This window comes from Apostichopus japonicus, chromosome 13 (assembly GCF_037975245.1).
Source record: "Apostichopus japonicus isolate 1M-3 chromosome 13, ASM3797524v1, whole genome shotgun sequence".
In the NCBI taxonomy this organism is placed as follows: domain Eukaryota; kingdom Metazoa; phylum Echinodermata; class Holothuroidea; order Aspidochirotida; family Stichopodidae; genus Apostichopus; species Apostichopus japonicus.
Genome location: NC_092573.1, coordinates 20,155,978 through 20,173,886, shown reverse-complemented (window position 1 = coordinate 20,173,886; position 17,909 = coordinate 20,155,978). Strand labels below are relative to the sequence as shown.

At 37.8% G+C, this 17,909-nt stretch overlaps 1 long non-coding RNA gene across 2 annotated transcripts; it reads left to right on the top strand.

Annotated features, from left to right (window-relative positions):
- Window positions 1–1,659: 1,659 nt before the first annotated feature.
- Window positions 1,660–10,042, top strand: LOC139978898 (uncharacterized). Of its 2 annotated transcripts, XR_011797044.1 has the most exons (5): window positions 1,660–2,003; window positions 3,629–3,711; window positions 4,282–4,444; window positions 7,077–7,165; window positions 8,392–10,042. It is a non-coding gene; the product is annotated as an uncharacterized lncRNA (long non-coding RNA). The 2 variants fall into 2 exon arrangements; XR_011797043.1 differs by lacking the exon at window positions 1,660–2,003 and having other exon boundaries at window positions 2,976–3,711.
- Window positions 10,043–17,909: the final 7,867 nt, after the last annotated feature.

Genomic DNA, 17,909 nt, shown 5'->3' with positions numbered 1-17,909 from the left:
CATGGGAGAAATATCGACAGATAGAGTTTGCTGTAACTTGATAACTCACTTAAATAATTAAATAATCAATAAGGCAGAATTTTAGTCTTGATATGTTACACTACAAAGAAAACAGACAACTTTGAGTCAAATATTGGTTCTGTAACTATTCCAGTATATTCCAAGATATGTATCGTTAAATATACTTAATTTCTGGAATATGCGTATCGGCTAACTTGATGGTGACGTCAGCTCCTCACTGCAGTTCTGATAGTTAATACCCTAGCTAGACCGAGAGCAGTGGTTTTTAACGATCCACGGCATATCAAAGTTAATTTTGTTCCTGAAGTTATCAAAACAGCATACGGGTATATATTTTTGTGAATCTCAAACAAAGTTCTTAAGAATCACTCAGTTTCTGAAACTACCTTCTATCCGGTATGAGAATTTCCTACATCACTGTTGCTTATAAGGGACCATATTGGTACTGGTTTTCTTTTGTTTTCTTGCAAAAGTGATATAGATTGAATTCTATGTATATTAAAATGTTATCTTATGGCTTGCTGGCTTGTATGTCCCTGGCATTGCAACGAATATGATGCTTGTTTTGGTGTAGATTGTGTAAATCTTTGCCAACACATTTATGTCAAACAATGAGTTTAATTAAGTTCCTGCAAACCCTTATAACCGAATGACTCTTTGAATGTTTTGCTTGGCTTACCACAAATAACCCATTTTAAACGGCTTTTAAGGATTGCGCTAGCTTGAAACAGGGTGTTATTTAATATAAAATAGTTACATAGCTTTTAAAGGGATCCGTAGATTTATTTTTAGGAGAATAGCGCCTCATCCGGCCACGTATTCAGTGGACGGTGGCTGCAAGCATGTCGGTGTGACAGTACAGAGTGTCCCCCTGTACAAAGTGTCCGCGGAGACACTCTGTACCAGAATAGTTAGTCCTGTCGGATACTTTCTGCTGAAAATTGTGTCCCAACCTCACAGCAAATATAGTCCGTCCGGACAAAATGTCCTGGTACAGAATGTCTGCAAATACTTCATAGTATATTATGTCCCGCATAAAATTTAGGCAATTCGACATTCAAAAGGCAATTAATTTCATAAAGTTTGTATTTAAGATCCTCATGCAAGCAGGAACTCGCGATTATATCAATCATTAAAACAGATACATAGTTAGATGTTCATCACATAAATGAGGCGTTGTGCGTTGCTACAAAACAAAACAAAATAAAAGGAGAAGAAAAAGTAACAAGTCTTCCATTTGTAAAAGATGTTAATCATGTTTTTGTTGTGATTGCTGCTATTTAATCCTCCGTATATGTTGCATGTTGTATTCGGTCACTGTATTGCATTCATAATCATCTTTACAGAGGGAGAGATCGCATCAACCTAACTTCCTTCGCAACGGAGGGTGGGTACGGGATAGGGCAAGCACAAAAAAAGGATAATTGTAGAGGTAAAAGGTAACGAACTTAAAGAGTTCAAACTTCATTGTAGCCGTATTTCCCCAACACACAGTGGGTAAGATTGGCAATTATGGTAATTGTACTTCATAGGTCTACGAGAGTTGCCTAGCCAATATGGAATTTCATCCGTGCGTAAATCTCATTATAGGACGGGAACCGAGGTTGTTTCAACACTCTAAACACAATCTAGTCAAGCGAGGCTTAAGTCTAGTCATATCGACTGGTTTACGTTAGTCAACGATTATCCCGCCATAATCTTGGTAGAGATGCCTTCACGACTAACCCAAAAGGTCGCCTGACCAGAACATAATGGTCACAGTTCTATTTTAATCTGGTCCTACAATAAATGTCAGCACTGGGACGAAACTCACTAGTCAATCAGGTTGATATATTCGTCATATGAAAAAGCGCGGGAAAATATTAACAATTGTAGCGTCACGGTACGGCCTAGCGTACTGCACTGAACTATAGTACATTGTACACATACGTACACGACGAGCAAGGAACGTACAGCAGGGAGTTAGCAGCCAGACGGTTACGGTACGAAAAATCAAAAAAATATTATCATCCAGTGATATTGTCAGTAACCATTGCAAAGTATATTAGACCAGTTTTCTTTGGCCAGTGTCGTTTGTTAGTCACTTAAAAAGTATATAGTATATTAGACCATAAAGTGTGTATTTTCGATTATTCCAACTTGTGTACGAACAAGCTAAGATCTAGGTCCTAGGCTAGGCCTATCATGCAGTAGCTATAGGCGAATTGCCTAACGTTAAACCTAATGACGTTAAGCTGCCTTGTAGTTGTAGTACAGTAGTTGTACAGCACAGTTTATCGTAACAGTAGGCCTCCGTATATTTACAGTATCATGGTGGCCCCGGTATTCACGCGTTTCTCATGTTTGCAATGGATCATTTCTTTACAAAATAACAAACCTAAATTAAACTTAATATTTATAATCTGTATAAGAAACTTAAGCCTTAGGGGGATAGGACCTTGGCTATATTATTCTTGAAATATTTTAGGGGGATAAATTCACAGCAGTGTTTCTCCTGCACTTTCAGGGGGGACATAGCCTAGGCTTAGGTCCTAGGCCATATTATTTATACCTAGATTAGGTTTGAGTTAGGGTTAGCCTCCAATTAGGGTCACCCTAAGATAACGAATTAACTAGACTAGTGTGTATGGGATTGTGTAGTTGCGTGCGAAACTGTGACACTAAATAAGCTGATTATTCCTAGGGCCCTATAGCCCCCCCCCCCCAGGCCTAGCCCTAAATAGTTTTTTTAAAATACAGAGGCTAGGCCTATGTTTCATACGAAACATCAACTGAGCATGACGCCAATCTTTTATTACCAGTTTGTCCACTGACCATCCTATCCAACAATCCCGTTAACAATTCACAGGAGAATACACTCCCCCTTCCAAAATAAACATTGGGGACCTTGGAGAAATCTAACAGCCTATTGCTGCCACAGCTGTGTCATATCAATTTATAGGCCTAGTTGTCAGTAATATAGAGGGGGAATATTTCTGGACAATTGCACTGACTTGTCCGGAATTTTTGGCTAAAATTTGTTATTTATTCTAGCGACAGTTTTTTCTGCTATTTTTTAAGTTTGTACAAAACAGTTCCGATTCAGAACAAAGGTGGGTGGGTGTTTAATTTGTTGTAGCTGTTTGTAGGGAGTCATATATCCTTGGACTAGGCTTTTTTCAAGATGGAATATTCCTCGCTTTACCTGTGGTACCGTGAACCGCAGTTGATCCCCCTAGGCTAACCCTAATTCCATTGGAAATAAAATAGGACATCTTTTACGGGGTGTTTCATTCAACTTTTTGGAAATACTACAATTTCAAACATAAATGTATTTGGTTATCATTGTACACTTGACAAATGAAAATGTAGCTACCATAGCGGATTGATTAACGTTTGCACATGTTTCTTTTTTATACAGGTATCAAATGCATTCAGGCTTCTGTATCACTGCATAGTAATTTCACTTCCATTTCTACTGTACATTTTAGTAATGGGATGTGATTAAATAGTTGAATTGTGACTGGTATCGTACCGTACATGTTTACCCACATGCTGTACAAAATATGCACATGAACATTAGGGATGTGAACAAATAACAAAAGTTGTATGTCTATCACATTGGCAGATAGACGTCGTTTAATTGTGGAAGAGGATGCTACTAGCGAAGTGGTTAAGAAAGTCTATCCTTGGCTATTTGAAGATGAAGAGGTACTGTATGAATATGTCTTTGTAGATATTATTTATTATACAGTAGTCTGCGTAAAAGTAAAATTCAATCTTGTGGTTTCAAAAGTTATGGACATTTGAATATATTCACTTTATGCCCACCACTTGTTCGAACCACGACTTTGTTTTTCAAAAATCAATTCAAGACAGTGTTGCGCTAAGCAGCGCGATTGCAGGATTCCCACACTTTTTTTGCTGATACCGCTATTGGGAATTTGTAGGGGGGATGTTCCCCTTAAAAAGAAACCATTTTGTTTTATTCTGAGCTAGAGCCCGATCTATACCTTTATCAGCAAGATCACTCCGCAAAACCTCATGTCCTCATCCCAAGACTTGGGGAGCCTACTGCTCCTACATTGACCAGCTACAGTAGTCTCTCTCTACTTCTTTACCAATTCGCATCTTCCATCCCTTTCGACATGTCTAAACCGTCTCAATCTACGTCTCTGAACATAATCCCGAATATGTGTTAGTCCTAAGCGATCTCTTTACTTCTCAGGTGAATTTACCATATGTACTGTATAATATCTAATTGATCTCATTTAACCATAGATACTACTTGAATTAAAGCGACTTGAAGGAAAGACGACAATGGCACAGTTGCTTGGTGAAGGGCTTTCCAAGTATGGAGATGCCATAATCCGCTGCACTTTGAAGATGAAGCATCCCACTGTCATAGATACATCCATGGAGAAGGACGAGGGTGCCCGTTAAGGTACATTAGTAACAATTCAATCTGTAATTCACTATTCAAGTGATCATCACCCAGGTATGTGCTGGGTCTTCAAAATGGACTACGAGCAAAGTCTGAGGCAGGGGTGGATGCAAAATATGTCTTGGTAAGGGGGTATAACCATTCAGATGTATGGTAGTGAAAAATAAACACCTTCATTAGACATTAACGTTTTGCATCATACAGTCTGAGGAAAATATGGCGCATCCGTACATACTCAGACTGTGGTAGCACTAAAAGGCTAGTGCACGCATTTGTCTCTTCACATCTTGACTCTTGCAACAGACTCATTTATGGACTGCCAAATAAGCTCCAGCGTTGTACGAGCTGCCAGGTTGGTTACCTTATCTAGGAAGTGTGAACACATAACCCCCATCCTTGTAAATCTCCACTGGTTACAAGTGAAGAAGCGTATCATGTGTAAGTTAATGCTTTTGACCTACAAAATATTAAATAAACTTGCTCCATACTATCTATGTAAACTTCTCAATATCAATGAACCGGTACATATTCTCAGGTCAAATGCTGCTACAACACTTATTGTACAAATGTCAGCACCATTACTTACGGTGAGAGTTCTTTTTTCAGCAGCTGCTAAACTCTGAAACCAACTACCACCACATGTTTGAAATGCTAAATCTATATGTAAATTTAGGACCTTGTTAAGACTTACTAGCAGAAGGTTGTGTGATTTTAAATTATGCTGATTTAAATCAGTGGTTTTTTTTAAATCACTGATTTAAATCACTTTTCTAATTCTTTGCAGGAAAAGTTGAATTTGTGGTCAGCATATTCTCTGAAATCAAGCAGTTCCTTATAAAATAGAGTCTCAATCAAGTATCAAAGCAATTTCAGTAAATCTGGGGGGGGGGGGGTTGTATTTTCAGGGAGAAAAATCCTTGTCACATACACCGGTATGCCATGAGGCCTATCATGCCTAAACAAATTGAACAATTCTAGAAATTGCCTGCTAGAATCCCCTCAGAGTTCAGTTAAGTTCAGTAGAATAAGGATCAGGATGGACCCTGTGAAAGACCCTGTACCACAGATAACCCAGACTGCCAGATATGATCATGGATGAACACAATCAAGTGCTCAGATGATAACGAGACAGGCTGTGTATTGACGGTAGATTGCATAAATTATGGCTGTGAAGTACTTCATTTGGTACAAACAAGTGTCTGTGTTCAACAAAGGGAAATTGGTACAGTATCATGGGCCCCTTAGTGGAGGGGATATAGGGCCTAATTTTGAAATTATATTCAAGTCTGTTGACTTTCCTTGATTGTCCCGAAATCAAATTAAATCATTGGGCTGACTGCTCGTATGTGATATGGGTGGGTATAGATATTTTTGGAAGATTTAGGTAACATTTGAGAGGAAATTGAACTTTTGATTATTGCAAAATTTATTCGATTATTAAAAAAAAATTAAAAAATCAACTCTGAATTAGCATTTATATTTGCAATATGGGTAATGTTTTGTATAATTATATTTTTTCTGTGTGCAGTGCATTGCAGCATTGTGGTCTTGGACGGAATGCCCTATATAAAAACGTTTTATTATTATTAAGGTTATTATAACATGTTTGAAGTTATGGATATGGATATAGAATGTCTATTCCAATTTCCAAAAATATATTGTTCAATATGCAAATCCATGGGTGGAAGTAGGTGGTATGTGACAACCTGCCCCCACTTCCCCCTATATGCCTATATGTATTATAGGCTACACGATATGCAGTTTGATCCATTTATATGATGCAATGTTACATTGTTACAAGCTGAGTATATGGAAATCTAGTCTACTTACTCTACTTTGGAAACAAGAGGCATTTCAATTTATCACTGTCTGCATATTCTCAAATAATATCTTCCTTGTTCAACTTTCACACTAGTTCATGCTCTGTTGCCAGCTGAATCCTGAGGTTCAAATTTTCATGTGTCAATCTGCTTGCTAGTCTGCACTCTATTATCTTCATTTTACTGAAGACCTCAGAATATGGTATATGGTTGTTAATTCAGGGAAAACATGTTCTCGGACTTCAGGAATCTGTAGGTATCAATGAAACCTATCTGCTTTGGGTCCAAGATACGAGTTTGACAACTGATACATATTCTTGACAAATGGAGCAACTCTTTCAATACAATCTCAGTATTTGATATTTTTCCATTAATGTTTCTATATTTTGCTTCAAATGTTCCTTATCAGTTATCATTGCCTTGAATCCCTCAAGCTGAAACAATGACATGGATGCAATAATTTTTTTATGGCCCATGCCAGTAGGGGCCCACGACAAATAACTGAACAATTGGCATAACTTAAAGATGATTGCTTGGGTTGAGCTCATACTTGATATTACTTAGCTAAGTAGCCTAGACCTTATCAAATGATACAAATATCTTTGCTGAAAATAAGACCTGTGATGTATTTAGTACTCTACTTTAATATTATCACCTAAGCAATTTATTGAGTATTGCTCTCCGGACTGCAGATGAGTGAATCTGTGATATTTTTGTCCTATCGATGTTACCAAATATGACATAATATCACTCTTCTGAAATGTCATGATGTTATGAGTGCTTTAACATTCTGTTGTTGATTTTTCTTTTAGAGTCTAGAATGCATGCAGCAATTCTGTCAGTTCCGACTCTACTGAATGAGAAGTTGGGTGCTATGATTGTATTTGCAGATGAGGATAGTGTAAGTACCCAATGTATTATTTAAATCAACAGTATGTAAACTATGGGTCAAGGCCATCAGAGGTGGTCTGATATTGTATGTTACAGTGTCGAGGGTTCATCATGATAGTGCCCTGGTAGTGTTTCCTTTGGGGTATTCAGCAATTTTAGGTCTGATGCCATATGGGCTATTTCAGGAAATAACTCAAAATTAATATTTTCCTACAGATTGTATGGTCACAATGCTTAGAGTTTAATTGTCACGATAGTGTTTTGGTAGTGCTCCTTTGGGGTGTTTGGAATTTTAGGCCAAAGGTCATGTATGGGCCATATGGGCCATTTTGAACTCCTGAACTCCGCCTGAAATCACACAAAATGTTTCTTTTCCTATGAATTCTATGGTGCAGTGTTGAGCATTTTTCACAGTGGTACTTAGGTAGTGCCTCCTTTGGGTTTTTAGGATTTGGGGGCCTTAGTCACCTGTAGACCATATAGGCCAATTTATGAAATCACTCAAAATGATACTTTTCTTACAAATTTGCCCTAAAATTGGTTTAGCCCTAACATTGGTGGGGCATCTTTTTTTTTGGGGGGGGGGGCATTTTTTGGCATCCTTATTTCTGGGGGGTCTTGAAATATTTGGGCCCTGAAAACCTGTTTGCAACAAAGGCCCGCACATCTGATCATTATTCCCTAACTAAATATCACATGTATGACCTGGGAGTGTTCACAGCTGTAATATAGTAAGGGCATCATCACAAAGGTAGAATAGACTAGTATGTATGTGATAACTGGAACAGAATGTTGAACAGATTTCAATCTGTAGTTGCAGTAACCATAACCCAATGTGGATTTCCTGATCAGCCCCAAGTGTATTAAAATCATCTAGTGGAATGAATCCCTACCATGATGTAATTAGCTGTAACAAGATGTCATAACTCATGGCAAATATTCATTTCTCTCTAAAATACACGGAACCAGTGCACCATTTAGCTCTGTTGTTTCATTTATACTCTGCTATTATTTATATCATCAAAAATAGTATTACTTGTAGTGAATAAGATGTACTGTAAATTGATTTGAAAAAATATTTAAGAAATTATTTATTTTGATTCCTTCGTTGGTGGAGTATATTTGTTTGTTGGTCACTCATGGCCATCATGGTGGATCAGCCAACCCTCCCATTTTCTGAAACTGGAAAGCGCTGTATATTGAATACATATACCTTAATATCTTTGCATGTTACAGACTTGTCAGACGTGCCAGTTTATATCCAGGTGACAGAGGATGAAGGTGTTCCAGAGTACACTGTGATAGTGGAAACCTTGCAAGTAGCTACTTTGAAAAGTTTGTTCGCAGCCATGTGTAATTATTTGGCAGTGTTCTATGTCCTAAATATGGCATATGAGCCTTTGCTGAAGAAAACCCTTCAGTTTTTAAAAAAATCATTTTGAATGTTGATGATACTACACCGGCAGATAAATCAGCCAATAAAATTCTGGAGAAACTAAACATACAAATCGCTAAAAATTGATGGCCTAATTACTGCTCCAGGCACCTACCATTTTTTGTACAGTTTTTTTGGCTCAAACTGTCATCACATTTATAACATAGAATACTGCCTATGAATTGCACTAGCATATATGAGTCAAAATAGGCTAAGGTGTTATAAAACTGTAACTAACTTGCAAATAATAAGTCATTGAAAATTTTTTCATTATCATTTGAGCTGTTGCGTGTGTTAGTTTTGACTTACAAAATGTTGTTATTTTTGGTTACGATGCCGAAGGCCGAGTAACCTATGCGATCAAGTTGGCGTGTGTGAGGGTGCGTTTGTTTTGCTATCTGTCCGAGGACTTGAACAAAACAATTTCAGGTCCTTGGTTGTGATTTCTAAAGAATCACCACGTCCTCGGAAGAATTCTATTGTATGGGGTATTGTTAATATTACGGTACGTGGATTTGAACAATGGAAAATACAATGGGGTCCTCGGTCTGAACGAAACACAAACATGTATGTGTGTGTGTGTGTGATGTGACAGCTTGCTCGTAAACACGATATCTCAACAACGACACATTGGATCAATGTCATATTGGACTGGTGATGTGTGGATGGTCCCTATTGTTTTTGTTCTCCATCACATGAATATTAATAAGTGGGTAGGGCTTAAAGTAAAATTCTTAAAATGTCAATATCTTCGCAACGGTATGTCCGATCTGCTTCACACTTGGTATGGTGATGTGGTTCATTGTCACATGACAATGGAATTTCATCTAATTAATATTCATGAGTAGGTGGGGCTTAATCCTTAATTGCTAGAAATAGCTTGTAAACCTGAAATCTTAGAAATTAAATGTTGAATTACTGTCATTTTGAACTAGTACATGCTCCATGATTAGTAGATGTTCCCTATTGTTTTTGTTGTTCATGACATGAATATTAATGAGTAGGCAGCAGTTAAAGTGAAATTCTTAAAATGTCAATAACTTTGCAACGGTATAACCGATCATCTCCATACTTTGTTGATTGGTGGTGGATAATAATAGTTACATTTTCATATGAAAATAACATGTAACCTCATTAATATTCATGTGTTTGTTGGCCATATAGCATTTGTTGTCCCTCATTCCTAAACTCCTGTCATTCGTCACGTTTGACATGTTTTCCTGGTTCCTGGGAGCTTGCTGATCTTATCTATATTTGTTTTGCTTTATAAAACCATGAAATTGGCTAGCCAGGCCATTAAAGGAGTAGTCCAGTGACAAATTAAACTGGACTAAAAAAAAGTAACCTTTGCAATTAAGTTGGCATATGTGTATGTTGTGATGAGTTGGCATGTTTGTATGTTTTGATCAAGTTTGCGTGTGGGTATGTGTGTATATGTATGTTGCATAAATAGCTGGCTCAGACAATTAAAGGGATAGTCTATAGTGAAAATAGTAAATGAACTTAATAATCTGGTATTACTGTACATGTACCTATAGAGTATAGGGAAATCTTATGTGAGTGGGGTAGATTAATGTGTTGGTAGTAAGGTGTGAAACTGGTAAAATCTGATGGGTGTCAGGTGGGGGGGTTGTCAGATGAGTAGGGTGATGTTGGGATCAGGGTTGTAGGATGGTAGGTGAGGCTGCAGGTGGTATGATTGTAAGGGTTCCGCTCTGGGTTGGGGATATGGGTTGTGTCGTATGATCCCCATGTGTTTGTCTGGAGAGGGGGTGTGGGGTGGTGAAATGCCTAGAGTCAACTATATCACTTTTTTTCAACTTTATATGTACATCAATAAAGGCATTAATTTTTGGTTTTGTTTACGATGGCCAGGTAATCTACAGTTTAGCATGTTTGCAAGTGTATGTATAATCTTAAAAACAATAAATTTAATTACTGTAAATGTATTGAATAACTTGTAGATATGCTACATTATCATTACATGGACCTCATTGTTTTTGTTGTCCAGTACATGAATATGTGGGTGGGGCTTGTAATCAAATTCTTAAAATGTCGATATTTTTTCCAATATATGTCTGATCACCTTCATACTTGGTAGGTTGGTACAGTAGTGCCACATGAAACTGAAATTTCATTTATATTCATGAGTGCAACTGACAACTTTATGTCTGATCAGCTTCAGTTTGGTTTCAGTTGTCTGGCAATAAGTACAATACAGGTATATAACAGTAACAAATTCTGACTTATCTTATTTCATAAACTCTCATCGGCATCAGAACCACTAAACCTTTGGGTTTTCTGGTTCTTCAATTACTGATGAAATCAGACACTCTTTGTACTTACTATTGAGGTGAAGCATATGTAGTGTTTAAGAGAAAATATAAAATGTGATTCCAAATTAATACAGAAATTCTTGCTTTCTTTTTTTCATGTGAGAGGACTTGATGGTCTAGCAGTGGTTAAGGCCCAATCAGGTTTTATATCCAAGAATTGTTCCCACCAGTTAGCTCAACAGACAGCTTTGTACCTATAAGGGAGTTGTCGCAGGTTCGAATCTGTGGTGGTTCATATAAAACTAGTATAGAAAGACTACTTTTATCCATGGCCAAGACTAACTGGATTAGTCAAGTGACTGCTGGACTAATCATTTAGGTCGCTTGACAAAAGCCTGGTCGATAGAGCATTGTTGAAAGACTAGCAAAAACTGATCATGTGACTAATTGAATAAGTCAATTGACATCTTGACTATTCGTTTAGGTCGCTTGACTAAAGCCTGGTCGATAGAGGCATAATTGAATGACTAGTAAAAACTGGTCATGTGACTAATTGAATTAGTCAACTGACATCTTGACTAATCGTTTAGGTCGCTTGACTAAAGCCTGGTCGATAGAGGCATAATTGAATGACTAGTAAAAACTGGTCATGTGACCAGGTTTACTTAGTCATATGACCAGAACTATTTGGTCACTGGACCAAAAGTTAGTCAAGTGACTAGAATTAATTGGTCGATAGAAGCATTGTCTGGACTAATATACTCTAGTCATCTTGACTAGATTATGTTTACAGTGAAGTTACATCCTATAGACGAAATCGGCAATCATGATGTTGTATACAACACTCAGGCACATACACAAAATTGTGAGTGCAAGGATCGGGGGGGGGGGGTGGTGGGAGTTGGATGGTAACTAGTTATCGATTTGGGCCCTGGGGAGCGGTCTTCTTAAGTCCGTGACATATATGTGATGAGTTCCAAAATATTTTCGTTTGCTACAATCCTGAGGTAGCTGAAAATGTCATCACTGCCCCAACCCTCCCCGTACGGGCCTGACACCTGTTTCTTTACTTTAATTATCACTTCTTTACTTGTTTACACTTCCTTAATGTTCTCACTCAATCGTCGAGTCAAGATTTTCTCCCTCTCAACAAGGTGGAGGGGCCATGGCCCCCAACCCCTGCCCCCTAAAACCCGTTGTGATGGCCATGCGTGAAGCAAATATTCATTTGCGTAGAAAAAGGGCATTCCAGGCAATTCCAGTGATAAGGATCGTTTTTTTTATAATTATGACATTCTTCTTAATGGACAAAAAGTGGTTCAAATTAGAAAAGATATATTAGAAAGATATCCTCTTCAAAAGAGCTGCAAACATACAAGACACAAAAACAAAGCCAAAAAAAGGGAGAGAAGAATAAAGCAAATAGGACAGAGCAGGTTGCAATATGCTAGATTTTTTGTCTCATCATGTCTCTCACACTTTAAAAACGTCATTCTTGTAGAGATAAGTTTGTTCAAAGAAATTTAATGAAGTTAAATCAAAACATGAAACTGGATGATAGTCACTAACATAATATTCTGAATCTATATCAGCCTGGGCAAAGTGTGATAAAAGTGTGTATACATGGGATAATTTATGAGGAAGATTAAATGGAATAATGACTCTCCCTTTGTAGCCCTGAGGCAACGAAATAAAATCGATGCTTTCTAAAGCATCCTTCAAGCAGGGAGGTATTACTTAATTAGAATGATATACTACTGTAACTCTGCTTCAAACAATATGTACTTGAAACTCTCATAATCCACATGAAGAACAGCCACTTTGGAGTTTGGTAAACTTCAATAAAACCATGCAGAAGTTTCCCTATAGAATCCCCCCTTGAACTGCTTTCCACAAACAGTATATGATTACCTATATAATGCTTTAATGTGCAACTTAATACTGCCAAAAGTTTAATCTTAATTGTAAATTACAAATAAAATGACTGACTGTCATGGATCCAACAGGTTTGTCCTCAAGACTATATACAGAACTCCATAACAGCAAAAGTTACAACAGAAAGCAATTCGGTTATATGATTTTTCTATGAGAAGTTATCTTGAACACAATTTCCAGAACCAAGAAACACGCCTTCTTATTTGTTATTTAATGAAGTAAGGAGGTGATAAAGAATTTCGAGCGTCACATCGCGTCAACTTGAAATGCAAAATATATGGATTTCCACCGAACGACTGGCAGTGTAAAGTCAATGGCCTGTCTTTAGTGTAGCAGCCGACGAAATTTTCTCTCATGATATGTTAGAGTGAAAGACAGGATTATTGTCGGCACTCGGCAACAAGTTAAGAACTGACAAACAAAAAAATCGTCTGGACATTTCTTCTGGGGTCTTTTGTTAACTTCATATATACTCCCTCCACTGGTGGTCAGAGATGAGAATGTCAGTACAACCAAATCTGTGCAAAATAAAGGTTGGAAGCAATATTATGAGTAGTGGGTGCTACACTGTAAGTCATATATAAAATAAATTATCATCTGAAAAAGGTTCATGCTCCACTACAAAGATAATTAACATTCACCATGTTGGTTGAGTGTAGACTGTAAGTGTACAATGGAACTATGCTTAGGCATTGAGTTGATTGGATGATCTTTTATTGTGACACCTACATGTTTATGGGCTTACTGGCTCCACTTTTTCTCAATTTTGGCGTTACATCATACAGTTTACCACAATAACTGATTTTGTTAACCATAGGAGCCAATACGACATTTGTGACATATTAATTAAATTAAATATCAGACATTTATCAAATTAGAGTAAGCTAGGATACAACAGAAATTTGATGCCTTTTGGTGCTCTATTGATGTATGTGTGCATGGTCTGACTGCTTAATGCCAATCAAACATTAATTGTCCTGAATCAGGATCCATAGGGGGTTCAATACGCCCTTTGTATGACCCAAATGCAAAAACAAATCATGCTAGCTAACCATTGTTATAGTAAAATGTACTATTATACATCATTTTGCATCAAGAGACCTAAACATTGCCTTATTTTGCCAAAGAAAAGGGTCCCTACCCCAGGTTTTAGAAGAAAATATTCCCCACCAATCAGTGGCGTAGCCAAGGGGGCGTGGGGGCGACAGCCCCTCATATGAAAGCTTGTCGTCCCCAGTCGCTCTCCCACTGGGAATTTGGGTGTCGAAAAAAAAACACGTGCGACTGAAAAATATATCATTGGTCTGAATGGTCTCGAATCTCCATGTTGACCACTCATAAGTAATCCTTCGACCGCGGACCGGCAGTTGGCTATAGTTGCTGAAACACCGTACGTGACATAGCGCATAGGCCAGGTTTTCACTTCTGGGACGTACCCTGATGCTCTTACAACCGCTAAAAACCAAATTTTCAAGAAAGGAGGCAATACTATCGCTGAGAATCAGTCTATCACCCTAATATTGTTTCAGGCGCAATCTTTGATGTCAGTTTGACATATAGTTCGTTAGGACATTTTGGGATATCGTTCCTGTAGGCCTATATCTGAGGCCCTGGGGTCATTCCTTGACCGACTTATAGTGCAATATAATGTGTCCATTTCGAAGGAAATCTATGCACAGATTGTTAGTTGTCATGGGTTCGAACAAATCGTGAGGGGTATTCTATCCTGAAACATAGGGCAAAATGGGGCTGGGGTTTCCAGTTCGCCGCATCATTTGTCAACTTGCAATGGATTCTAATGTTCATGTCAACTGGAATCACTAATAACAGAAATAATCCACCAAAATTAAGGCCGCATGAACTTTATTGCAGATTTCCTGAGTGACGAAATTGTCGTTTTCTGATATCCAGCCTGGCAAGTGCCATCTCCAGCGATATGGCTGGTATGGAAATCTGAAATTTTCTTGGTACGCTGCGCACCAACCGATGGTGGCGCTCCGCTTAGATAGTCTTGCGGCCGGAATACTCGGATTGATTACGTCCCCCCCCCCCCCCCACGTTTCAAATCGGATTGACGCCCATGCTCACAGGGCCTGGGAAGTGCCATTTCCGACGATCTGGAAGACCTTTTTTGCTAAAATTTGGCTGCGCTGCGCGCCAACCATGGTGGTGCTCCGCTTGGATAGTAACAAGACCCTCCCAGTAAATGGTCAACCCCCCAGCGCCCCCCCCCCACTTTAAAAATCCTGGCTACGCCACTCCCACAATACACACACAAGCACATTAGCTGTTTTCCTCAAGGAGCCTAGCAGAGAAATGGTACCAAAACTGTTGATACATTATCTCTCTTATCTTGTTGAAGTTCCTGTCCAAACAGCAAAGTAGTAATACGTTCACACTTTCTAAACAGAAAAGTTCCCTGTGGTTACAATATCAAACCATCCAACAATTTTTTTGAAAAACAACACACAATAGGTGATGTCTATACCTGTAGAATGTGGTCTTAATTACTTACTCACCATTTGTTTCAACAAATAAACTGTCTCTGTCTGCTTCAGTGAAACAGGCCCAGGAAAAATATCTTTTTTTTCGGATGTAGACAACATGAAGACCATTGTCTGGCTATATGCCACTAAGAACCAGAATTGGAATCTTTGCAAGTAAATATAGGAAAAGAAACATTTACAGATAAACTTATTCATGGGGACTACACCTGCAAATATTTACAGTACACTTTCTCGTTTCTCACCTACTTCCATGACCTTTCTGTATGTTTTATACCTATGTGGAAATAGTTATACTCAAACACAGCAGTGTTGAGCATTCTCTCATGCACCATCAGTTATTTGCATAATACAAATGACAGATATGATGCCATTCATTATTGGCACTAACTACAGAAATTTTTTAATGTTTTAGATATGTTTACCTCATCATCACATCAGTAATGAAATTAGAAGTTGATGCTGCAGTCTTGCCAGGCACTGCCTTAGTCTCAGGCCACTTTGAATAGAAGTCATACAAAGCTACCATACAGTCGCTTGACAGCTTTCACTGGCAGAGGACCAATAAGACCCACACCAACCTGTTGAGAAAGACGACAGCATTTAGGTTCTAATTTCAAAAACATTTACAAGTTCCAGGCTTTACCTTGACTGTTGTTCTATTCCATTGCTTCATTCTGTACACAGATCTAGATAAAAAAAAAAATAGTGGGATATCTGATCGAAACAAGGTGTTGGTGGAGTTAGGCCAGTTATTTTTACCCTGCATATATGAAAATGTAACTTAAACCATACTGTACCATATATTTACAATCGCTTAAACCACTAAACCAGAAACGTGGTACGTCCACTTTTTTCCAACTTACAATTATATGCCTATATTAATGGTTGCTCTGCAGTTATGCCAAAGTGTGGCTTAAAGGTATGCTGTATTGGCCCTAAATATGCCAGGTTTTCACATTGGTCAAAATTCTTAAAGTATGTTTATTACTACTCTTGAGTAAATTTACCTCACTGAGACATTCAATCTGCAAGTGTCATCATTTAGAATGTCTGGCACAATTTAAAGGGTTATTATTACCAGGAAATCACTTTTTGAAAACTTCTAACAATTAAAGTGTCCAAAATTTAGGGCATATACTGACTGCCTTTTAAACTTGTAAATGTTTAATTTGTCCAGACAGAGTGACTTTAACTAAAGTAAACCTTCACTGCATGCTGCGGACAACCTGTAAAATTAGAACAGTTTGAGAATTTACCTGTTTCAATAATCCAGTTACAGGAATACTATGGAGACTTGTTCGTAGTTCTACAGGACAATGACGCTTTGACATCCTGTTGAACATACCTTGTTACATCAACGTTGATAGTTTTTCAACAGAATCTATACATACTCTGTTTTCTGGTTTATCTATGCCAAGATGAGCACCTTCAAAAAGATAAGAAAATTCATGATCAAGGAGATATCATGTTTTTAGTCCCCCCCCCCCAAAAAAAAACACAATTAAATGGGCTGCAGAATTGGTAATTCTAGCTAAAGTGCCACTAAAATTTAATTACAACTCTATATGAAATGAAATATTCCCATTATTGTACATATTGCATGGTCACTATTGGGGTATAAATTCTTATGAAGTTTTCTTTGGCATGTAGTGAATATGGCACACCTAAAAAAATACTATCAAGCCTTCAATATATTACCAACCAAAATTAATGAACGTGAATTTGTTACGTACAGTCTTAGTGCCACTTTCCTCTAGAAATAGGCTATAGTCCATTAGTTGCATGTGATATTGTCCCATGTATGCAGACCAGACTATCTCTGTAAGCTTTAGTGATATGATTTGGTTATGCTTGTTCACTTCTATGATAGGCAGAGCGATAAAAGGTGAACATTTATGATATTTTTCACAACAATTTTGGTATGACAATTGGGTAAACAAAACGAAAAGAACTAGGCCCTCATAACTTTGTTCATACACTATCAACTTTGCTAAAGAATACAACTGATTATAATGTTGCATAAGCAATTGCTTGACTTTTGCGAATGAGTTTTTACAACTAACCAAACGTGGTAAAAGAATATCATGATTTTTGCACCAATCAGGCCATGGCTGCAGGTTATATTTTAACTGTGGAATGGCCGTTCGCCATTTAACAACAATAGGCATAGTGTGTATTCTATACTGTAAGTTACAGACATTACTTTAGATGCCACTAGTATGAGCTGCCTCGATTTGGGCGAGTTGAGAAGCCCTAGATAGCAAAACTTTCGTTTAATTTCGGTATGCCAGAGTTCCATTTTCAGCCAGTCTTACTGCTAAATATACGGAAGCCGAAATGGTGAAAAATTTGCTAATAATACGGATACTGCCAGAGTCCATTACTAGTTAAATTTTTGCTTCTCTAACGTACCTGCTAGGGCGGACATTGTGTTCAGGGGGACACAATTTACAAAAAAAAAAATATATACAACCGTCAATTAATGTCCCCCTTCGTTTCACCATAGCATAAACTGTCCGGGAGACAGTCTGTACCATTTGGCCTTGTACAAAAGGTCTGGGGAGACCAAATGTACTGGTAAATCCAGTATAAATTTTCCTA